The sequence below is a fragment of the Phasianus colchicus genome, chromosome 2, assembly GCF_987193195.1.
Source record: "Phasianus colchicus chromosome 2, bPhaCol1.hap1.1, whole genome shotgun sequence".
NCBI classification, from domain to species: Eukaryota; Metazoa; Chordata; class Aves; order Galliformes; family Phasianidae; genus Phasianus; species Phasianus colchicus.
In genome coordinates, this window is record NC_143437.1 from 27,233,758 (window position 1) to 27,244,513 (window position 10,756).

Sequence of the window (10,756 nt, forward strand, 5' to 3'; positions counted from 1 at the left end):
TGTGGTTAAGAGCATGTTTTGTGCCTTTGTATTTTCTCTAGCAAACGTACCTCTTTTGCGTGTCTAGGCCCTAAATAGCATAATGTCACAAAAACAAAAGTCAAGCTGTAAAGCAAGCAGCACCCAAACACATATTCAGATACAAGCACTTGAATGTTCCTGACCCATTGCTGGTTTTGGGTAGCTTATAATAATCTTAGAACCACTAAGGTTGGAAAAGATCTCTACGATCGTCTAGTTCAAATATCCACCTACCACCAATATTGTGCATGAAACTACGTTCCTTGTTACCATATTTACACGTCCCTTGAACACCTCCAAGGACATTGACTCCATCACCTCCCCGGACGGCCTAAAACAGTGTCCAACTACAACTTAGTTGACATTATGGAAATATAGTAATATATTACTGCCTTACCTCTTGTACCTGGCATAGGAGCTATAGCTGGAAAAGCCAACCTTGCCTGTAAGTTTTGCCTTATCTGCTCACTTAAATGAGCTTTTTCCTGCAATTCTTTTAATCGTACGGGATATTGAAAATCAGAAACCTTGATAATGATAATATAAGTTATAGGACCAGCTTTTAAAAATACAAAATAATGAATGTATAGCTGTACATTAAAAGCAAAAAAAGCCAAACACCACCACGACACTCAACTACTCATAATTAAACCCAAAATGTTTACATCACAAGTACAACATTTTATTGTTTGTTGGGGAAGTAGTTTCTTCAGCTGCTAACAGGCAGAGGTCATATATCAGACAGTAATGCAATTGTGCCCACAGAACTATTGTATTACACCAGCATAGCAGAGGACTTGTTAAAATAGAAAGCAGAATGACTCTCCATTTCATTTGAAGATTCATTCTGTGACTCATCAATATTTCAGCTAATCTTGCTGCCTAGCCAAGGTCTTGATTATTCATTTATTTATTTATTTAAGCAAGCACATCCCTGAATTGTCCCATCCATTAAATCCAGTCCGGGACTGGGTAGAACATTGCAGTGGTGTGAAACAGTTACAAATAAATCATACACTGAGTCACTGTACATTTCCTCATGGTGTTATGCCTTCTCTTGCTGCAGATCACATTGCCGATAAACTCAGCGCACACCCTGGACCTAAACAGCAGCTCTTCCTCCACAGAAGAGATCAGGGGATGAGGTGAGGCCCGGAGCAACCAAGGACATGGGGCTCAGACAGGGATCCCACAGCAGCAAGCAGGAGAGCTGCACGATTTAAAGGAGGCTGCTACCACCTGCTGGAGAAAGTGCAAATGGAAATGGAAAAGAAGACACCAAAGGTTTAGCGAGCCACCTCGGGCAAGAGCTGGAAAGCGCCGCTCTGCATATGGTCAGGCTACCGACCCTTCACCAGGATATTTGGGAATAGCAAAGCTGCTATAGAAACTCGAGCTGCCAATAGGTAAATACCATGCAGGTTATGCCCATGTTTTGGATAAGCTACATAGTGGCAGCCACCTGCAAACACTCAGCGGTAGCTCAAGGCAGCAGTATTGCAATGAAACCTCAGGCCCTGCAAGTGAACAAAACTCAGAATTTAATCCTTATGCCTGCAGGGGTGACAACCTCCCACAGTGACAGTCTGATTGCCTGGCACAAGTCTGTTAGCCACTGACATGAAAGGAAAGCACATCTCCATAGAGCTGGTGCCATCCCAGCCCCCCTCTGCAGACAGCAGAGTTGGCACAGTACCTCACACCCTTCATTTGTCACAACAAAAATGGAGTGCCTTTGCTCTGGAAGATGGAACTGCTCCTTAACACCTTTATTAGCAGCATCTGGACCTCCAATTTTATATTAATAATTAATAATATGACTGAAAACTAAAATTCAGATCTGGGGGATTCTGGGTTGAGTGAGCCATTGGCTAAAATCATCCTCTGGGCCCATGAAGATAAGGGGGTCTCTCAGCTGGTCTCTGCCTTTCTGCTGGCCAGCTGAAGCCCTGCTTTGGCCAACAGCTCTGAACAGCACAACTCAAGATTTGGATATCCTCTGCAAAAGACTCCTTGCTCATTTTACAGTAGTGTGAGGATGTGTTTAGTCTGTAGGCTGCAAGATGACCAGATACCTCCCAGGACCTCATCTTCACCTGGCCCCTCAATTATCAGAAGGAGATAATGCTGATTCCTGAAGAGCCCTGTTTGCATCCCTGGGAGAGTCAGACAACACCAGCACAGCCTTTAGAGGGCAGTGCCAGTGGGAAGACAGCAAAGAGATGTAGTCTGTCTACCTCCAATATGCACAGTGATGGCATTTTATAGCAGAAACCAGAAAATGTAGATTTTCTTCCTGTGAGTCTCAGGATGAGTCTATTTATTCTCAGATCCCAAGTACCTAATAACCAAAGATGTGCATGGGAATCACACACCTAAATAAACGTGCATCTCAGCCCAAGTCTCAAAGCTCTGAGATTCTCTGTAAAATAGAAGCACCAGTACTCCCTTTCTCCCATTCTCTTCTATTAAGTTATAAAATTCCCAGAGCAGGGCCAGAGTCTTGCTGTTTGCATTCACATCACAAAGGGGCTCTGTTTCCAGCCAGAGCTGTATTGTTGCAGCAGTGGGAAGCTCTCGACACTCCATAGCTATCCAGAGCTCTTCCCATATGAAGGTATGGTGCATAGACTCTGTAGGGTCAAGCCTGTATAGGTCCTGTTGCATTCCAGGCTCACTAGTCCATGTACTCATACCCCAAAACCCTCCTATTTACCTGCCTCCCCTGTAGAAGTTTCTCAGCCTGTCTCTACAGGTCAGAAATATATCCTTTTGACCTCAAAGAACCAGCCTCAGCTATACTATATTCCTTTTGAATCATTAATGCCTGTGCTGCCCTTGAAAAAGAGAAGGCTACCAAGAGGTAGTGAAGGGAAAGGGTGTAAGGTTGCTTTTCCTCATCAGCAATGAGACTTTCTGACCCTTCTGGCTGCAATTGCACCAAACACAGACCTTTGAACTCTGAGGTCCATGGAATGATCGTCTTTTTGTCCATATTCAGCAGAGGCACCTGGAGCTACAGGCTCAGCCTGCTCCCTTGATGTACTTTATACACCACAAGTTGTGGCAAACACATCCTCCCACCATAGTATTCACCATCTACGCAATGTTATGAGCTGCTCTCACCTGTTTTGTGGCTAAAAAAGAGCCAAACATGTCCACGTGCTTTGTGCCTTCTTGTCTTCCATTTTTTTTCACTCAGAGAGTGATAAAGCATCTGGGCAAGCCTGGGAGTAATAGCTTCGGAACCTGTAAAGAAGTGGGTTAAAAGGCCTTTGGAACCAGGAACAGCTATTTTTCTTAGGGAGAATGCAAAGGCAAGCAGAAAGGCCTCCACTGACTCTGCAGAGGGCCTTGAAGAAGCTAAATTTTCTTTTGGATGGCAAAGAAATCACAGTCAAGCAATGAGCAAACGCTACCGGATCTACATTACACCCAAAAATATACAGTCCTCAATGCTTTCAAACAAGGAGTGGCTACCCAGGTGTGAAGTAAATAGGTAGGGTGTCTCCATATAGAAAAAAAATAGATGGCAGACAGGCATATAAATATTTACAGTGCAGGGTGGAAAGAAATATCAGTGCTCTGCCTGATTTGCATTTCAAGGGTTTCACTTCCTTTTGCCAACTGTGACTCTCTCAGTTACCACCAGAGGACACCAAATTCCTACATTTTCACTTCTGAAAACAAGACATACCCAGCCCCTTCGGCTGGGACTGGGGAGAAAACTCTTCTGGCAGTGGAGCTGTAGTTCAGGCCCTCAGGAGAAGAAGCCCAGAACTGGGAAGCCACTGCTGTGCCACAGCCATAGTTCTGTGTCCGCTCTTACAGTTTGAAGACAATTTCAAGCTCGTGTATTTCCAGGGGCCGTGTGCTTTAAAAACCAGTAATAACACAGAAAATATCACTGATTCAAACCAAACCAATGATCAGAGACCAAAAGCCACTGCCAGCTGAACAGATGCTCTTATTCCCTGTTTTCATTGAACGAGCCTTCCAAAATTCACAGCTTTGCCAGGCTTCATCCTGACATTTCAGCTGAATATTGCAAGAATGCCATCAAACGCTAGAGGCCTTTGTTTTTGAGACAGGAAGGCTGGGCTCTGGAAACAGCTATGGGTGCAGGCATGGGCCTGTGCATAGGATTTTCTGAACAATTAATCTGCACGTTATTATTTCAAGTGATCTCAATAAATTGCAAAAGCCGCTCAGAATCAACTGGATAAAATTCAATAAAAACACAACAAAGCACTGTGATTGGGAAGGAGAAATTAAACACACAAATGAACGACTAAGGAAAAATGGATTAAGCGGCAGCACTGCACAAAGCTATCTGAGAGTGGATCATGTAATAAATATGAGTTGATGGTATGCTGCTATTGCAAAATAAATTAATAAATAAATGATTCAGGATATGTTAATGGACTCATAAGTACGTCACCGAAGGTCATTGTTATGCTTTATCCCAAAGAGTGCTCACTGATGCTAAATGCTGCACCAAATGTGGAATACCGCGCTTTGAGAAAGATAGAGTAGACCAACCAGCCCAGAAGGAATCTTATGAAATCACGAGGACAGCTGGATTGAGCTTTTCCAGGAGGGGGCTGAGAAAGAGGACAGCCTTTCCCAACACAGGGAGCTGTTCTAGTAAAGGGCAATTAACGTCAGTCTCTTTTACCTAGCAACTCAGATGACATAGAGAGGGGACAAAATCAGCGTGGAGCAAAGACAAGACACTAAGCAAGGTGCCTGTCAGGGTTTCATCCCAATAAGCATCTCTTCTTACATAAGAGGGAAGGCACACAGGTGGGGGATGGGAGGGGTCATGAGTTTTGATGTGATGGTGACAAGCTGGAAACTTGCTTTAAGAAGAGGAATGGTCCTTTTAACACAACAAAGTGGCACACCCAGTGCATACAGACCACACCTACTGGAGCCAGTTTCCACAGGGTTGTTTGTACAGCAAGCAAAGGAGAAAATAGAGATTGGAGATGCAACTTCCTTTTTGCCCATTCCTCCCCCAGGTCAATCTGACCTTATGAATAGCATGGCAAGGCTGCACATGTATTGCTGTTTTCTGCAGCTCCTGAGGACTTTTGCAGTCCTGGTAGACTCACAGCTGCTATCATACTACTTCTACTCAGACCTGGTTTCCATCAAGCACCTCCACAAATTTGGGCATGTCCCCATTCAGCCTTAAACACATGCTTAAATTTAAGCGTGAGCTTCAAACAAAGCATATATTTAGCAACTTCTGCAAATGAGTCCTTAACCTTAAAATACACGCATAGATAAAATGATCGTTACTCCAGCTAGATTCAAATGCTTTCCTTAGGCTCCTTTAAGTCGAGTCTACCACCTCTCTGACACTGAAATAGATGCCTTGCATAAGAATATTCTTGCTTCCTCTCTGCTGTAACTCATCAGCTCTTCCCTGCTCCAGGGCACGTACCTCTAGGGATAGATGAGATCTATTCCTGTTAGTTACTATGCAGAGCTAGATCTCAGCAGCAGCGATAAAGACCTTTGCACATCCTAGCTTGCTTGCTGATACTTCCCTTTTCTCTGGAATTCATACTCCTCGCCCGCCCTCGCTCCCTTCCCCCTTCCCCAGTTGCTCATACTTCTGGAAAGATGACTGAGGGCTAACTAATGACTAAGGCGCTGCTGCACGTCATCGCCTGTCTGCTGCAAGAAGGGGTGAACAAGTTCGTTTGTCCACAGGTTAAAGTAAGGTTGCCATCCAAAGACAGAGAATGTAATTGGGAGACCAAGCAGTGGGAAACCTGCCCTTTCTTCTTTCTCGTCTGGAGCATTTAATTTCTCTTGTTTTCTTCACTGCATACAACACTTTAAGCCTGCACAGCATCTTTCAAGTGAGGATCTTAAAGGACTTCACAGGCCTTAATTAAACCTCATAAATCCCTAATTGATAGATGAAAACTCTGAGTCACAAAAAGGTGAAGGGATGTGCTCAGAGTGCAGCAGTGAGTCAGTTGCAGAGCATGGAGCAGGCCTATGGTGCTCCCAGCCTGGTACTACTCCACATCCTCCCCACTCGTGGGACATCACGGATGAGGATCTGCTCAGAAAGCACATCAACAGCTGCCTGACACTGATCCGAAGGGCCAGCTGATCCACACCAGTGGGACATGTCCCACTTGCATTTGGCAGCAGGGTGCCCCAGAACAGGCCAAGAGTGGAGGCAGGAGCACTGTATAAACCCAGAGGACAGACAGTCCCAGGGGCTCATACCACAAAGCACAGGCCCAGCACCAGCAAAAGGGTGAGACACCAGAAGCAGCCAGCAGCATGGCCACTGCTAAGGGTCTCCCACTGAAAGCCTTCCTTGTCCTTGGCTTCTGCTCCTGGTTCCCTCTGCGGCCAGGGAGCTCCAACCACCCCAGTCCTTGCTGGCCCTTACCCCAAGGCTTGCTCGCAGCCCAGGGCCAAACTAATGACCATTTCCAAAGCCTGAGGTGGTGGGCTGGGCTCACAGAGACCCACATTGCCATGGCAAGAGCCTGCACCCAGCCAACATACCTCAGCCAAACTTTGGTCCCTTTTCACCCCTGCTTCCCTCCCCTGCCTTCATTTCTGAACAAGTAGCGTGTCAGCTCTGCAGGGCAGGGACCGTCCCGCCTGGGCGTTAGCCTGGTGTGGCCCGGCTGGCCTTCTGCCACCTGCACTGGGCAAACAGCGTCGGGATGGCGCAGCCCGGCCCGCCTCAGTGCCAGTCCCTTATGGTGGACGTTGTCACATACTGCTTTCCAATTATAGCCTTTCAGGGCTGCGACGGCATTTAATTGTCTGAGTTTTATAAACACCGCGCGGCCTTGGCTGACGCCCCAGTTAATGATCCCCTGCAGAAGTGACTTTGGCCGGTCGGACCTTTGCCACACCCGCCAGAGAGGGTGAATTAAATAAAAGGAGAGGGTAAAAACGCAGAAAGGCAACTTAAAAGATGATGCTGCATCTGAGGAAATGAAACATGACTCCCTCTTGTCTGCCAGCAACATGTGATGCCACTGCTGACACCGACAGCTCCGCAGAGCCGGCAGCAGCCCTCCTGCTCACCTAGTGACTAGTGCTGGTAGCAGGACAAGCAGCTTCGCTCACCTCCTGCGTGTTTCTTTCCTTCAGCATTTTCCCCCTCCTACTGTCAACAAAGAAAGAGAAAACAACAACAACAAAATCAACCCTCAAAAATGCAAACAGAATGAAGAACGCCACAAGAGTAAATAACCAGGGCTTTTATGTTAATGCATCTCACTGAGAGCATCAAAACAATGGAAGAAAAATCTCTGGGTCAAATTTACAAACTGATGTAAATCAGGCCTGTTGAATTTCAGTGAAGAGCTGCATATACAGCGCGCACATATCACCATGTGCTTCCCCTGGTCCCTTTATAAGTGCCTCCTGCCTCAGCGGTGCGAATGCATTGCACTGGAAGGGGAGCAGACAGCACCTCGCTATGATTTGTACATATGCATCACTAAAGCTCAGCATTTATATTTGAAAAAAAAAATAATAATAATCGGGCAAGCGCACAGCTGCAAGGCGGGCTGGGTAATTGTGCAATGCTGGGAACTCTTAGGTAGTTAATAATTATACTCAACCTTCGGTCTAGTTCCTAACAACACCCCTAGGCGTGTCGCTCTTACAGAATAAGGGCACACGCCCTGCTGTGTCTCCTTGCTTAACAGGAACACAAAGTACAGTAGTAGGAGGTGTTTCCTTGAACTCTGAACAATTGGACATTTAAGGATTAATTACTGTTAAGGAGCTTTGGACTGGCAAACACACTAACTCAGCTCTTGGCTGCGTCTCCCAGCCAAGTTCTCTCAGTCATCCTAATTAGACATTCTGATACCATCTTTAATTATATGATCTCACATACTATTTATTTTTTTTCCCCCTTCTTCTATTATTTTTTTTGCATAGAACCTCTGTCCTGTGCAGCATGCCGAGCAGGGGGGAAGCACCCATCTGGCAGCACAGCAGAGACTGGACCACGTTCCACTGGGACCAGCAGCCCTCCTGACATCTGCCCAGGGCTATCACAGCAGGGAGGAAAGAGCCCAACCACTGCAGGCAAGACAAGACCTATTCTGTATTTGTCGGTATTGACTGCAGCCTACCTGGAAAAACGTCTGCGCCACACAGCACCCCGCGCCAGCCGCCACAAGTGCGTGTGCATGCACATGTATACACACACACACAGGCTCTGCTGTACACACCTTGATCTTGTTGAAACAACAGGAGGAGTAGAGTGCACGTTGTTAATGCTTTTCACCTCGATAAACACTGCACCACTGGGGCGACGCTCCTGCGTCCCAACTTGCAGCACCCAATGGTTCTGGGGGCTGGGAGCCTGCCAAAAGGTGTTCCTCATACAGGCTGGTCCTGCTGCACAGCAGCTTCCTTCCTCAGATGGGGCCTGGCCATGGCCTGGAGTCGCTAATTCAATGCTGTGTTGGCTTCTGCCAGCAGCCATTTGCTGCCCATCGCTGCTGCCCCACTCCAGAGGTGTGAGGGGAGGGGAGTTTGGGGAGCTGTGCTTTCAACTGAAATGCTGTGGCTGCTCTGGAAACTCGATGCTCTGAGGTCAGCTGAGGTTCACTCAGCTGAGGAACTCCTTAAATGGTAGTCTTGCTCTAAAGCCTGCTCTCATTGTTCCAGAAAGCAGTGAGGGGATGGACAGTTGAGTGCTTGTCGAGACCTTTTTGTGAAGGCCAGACCCTGCAATGAGGCATGGAGATGGGGGCTTGGAGAGCAATGGTACCTCCACCTCTCATCACCCTGCCCCTTCCTCAGGCCAACCCACTGTTTGGCAATGGCTCCAAGACCCACCCCTGCCTCTACCTGCCAGCAGAGCTGGCTGGCCCCAGCAGGAAGGCTTTCATGCACGCCCCGTGCTCTGTGGCTGGAGAGCCTGGTGCGCATCCCAGCAGGGTCTCTGCCCAGCCTCCTGGGGGTCTGGGCCAGCTCCAGTGCAGCCAAGTGCTTTGTCACCTCTTCCAAAATGTGAGAGGAGGAAAGGGAGACCTGCCTGTCTCAGCCTGGCAGCATTATTCGCACTGGGAGGAGCCCTCCTCACAGCTCCTTGGCGTTCCTCACTAATTCAGAGTCAACATAATGGGGGGCAAGGTGGCGCCATTGATCCTGCTGGGCAGGCAGAGCCAGGCCTCAGTAGGTATTAGTAATGACTTTCTTCCCCCATGGCACCGGGTCACGCGATTCAGCCCTCCACATTGCCCCGTGGTGGAAACAGTTCTCCTTCCCCACCACCAGGAGGGTGCCTCTTGGAGCAAGGGCAGCAAGGAAATCAAGGGTTCCTGCCAAGCAAAAAACAGTTGTGCAGCCATGGCGTACTCTGGAAAGAATTCCCTGGGAGCTCAGCCCCCCAGGACAAGCAGATCCATCTAGTCACAAATCCCTTACAGTCAGGGTGCATCTCCGGGGCTGTGGGTTGCCCACACCTTTACTGCACAGCCCCTTTGCCTCCATGCCACCACAGCACAACCTCCATCCCTGCAGCTGCTGTGGAAGGTCTGGCCTGAGGCAACCTTTTCTGCAGCAAACCTCCTCTCACATCAACATGACAGGAGCAGAGAGGAAGAAAGCACCAGGGCAGGATGAGCACCCAGCTCAGCTGCAGGTGCTGACCAGAGTACACACAAGGTCAGGAGAAGCACCTGAAGCTGAAGTTCTGAAGATGTCACTCTCCTTTCCTATTCCCTCCTTCACTCCACAGACAGTGTCACAGACAGATCTCCATTTCCTCAGTTGCCAGAAATGCAGAAGGTAATTAGATACCAGTATGGCCTCAGAACATTGCTCAGAGTAGAGATTTAATCACAATCCTCATGGCATATAAACACAACATTCAAATCAAGGCTACAACAGGCAGCTAACGTCTCTCATAACCCCTGTGACCTGTAGCAGGTAGGGAGGAGCAGAGGATTGCAGCCATCTAAGTTCTCACAAGCCCAGGATAAAGGCTATTAGTGATTGGCTCCTGCTCTTGTTGCCCATGGCTGATGCTCATGAGCCCTGGCTTTGAAAGTCAAAGCAGGGCTGTGTCCGGATGGGTGACGGGGTGATCCAAAGCATGGAGAGACCATGAGCTCACCTTTCCCCCTAGGTTACTGGAGACATCTGAGGGTCTCTGGCTTATGTCTTCTCTTTTAAGCCCCCAGGCTGGTGTCTGGTTCTGCTGTTGTTAACATGAGATAAACAGTTTTCCTGTTGCATTTCAGAGTAGTAATATGACACAAGCAGGCTAAATATGAATTCAGTGAATGCACTTTTCTGTCCATGTTAGAGTATCCGATACTTGAATAACTTGAGCTCCTCAAGGGAAAAGCACTGACCTATTTCTTCCCTCTGCCCAAAACAAATATCGTCCCCTGCCGTGGATGCTCACATCTATAACCACTACCAGTGTGTCTGATTGCTGGGACCCCAGTTAGGATTACAGAAAGAGGGTGAGGGGACCAGGAGTAGCATGCACACTGACAGATTCTGGCTGGCCCGTGCACTCACCTAGGCTCACTAGTTATAGTTCCACATTTACCTTTCCAAGAAACTTGAAAAACAACTTTTCCCGAGAGAAGAAAAACAGTAGGAAAGCCTGCAAAAGGCAAACAGGCAGCGGTTACTGGCACTGCCTATGAACTTACAGAGCTGAACAGTCATTTGTGGGATGCAAGCTGTAGATCACAGCCATGTA

General features: G+C 47.7%; 1 long non-coding RNA gene across 2 annotated transcripts; it reads right to left on the minus strand.

The window, feature by feature from the left end:
• Positions 1 to 694: 694 nt before the first annotated feature.
• On the minus strand, positions 695 to 7,214 carry LOC149918909 (uncharacterized). Of its 2 annotated transcripts, none has more exons than XR_016464651.1 (3): positions 6,565 to 7,214; positions 3,148 to 3,270; positions 695 to 1,263 (listed from the first exon to the last, which is right to left on the minus strand). It is a non-coding gene; the product is annotated as an uncharacterized LOC149918909 (long non-coding RNA). The 2 variants fall into 2 exon arrangements; XR_016464650.1 differs by lacking the exon at positions 6,565 to 7,214 and adding an exon at positions 5,474 to 5,811.
• Positions 7,215 to 10,756: the final 3,542 nt, after the last annotated feature.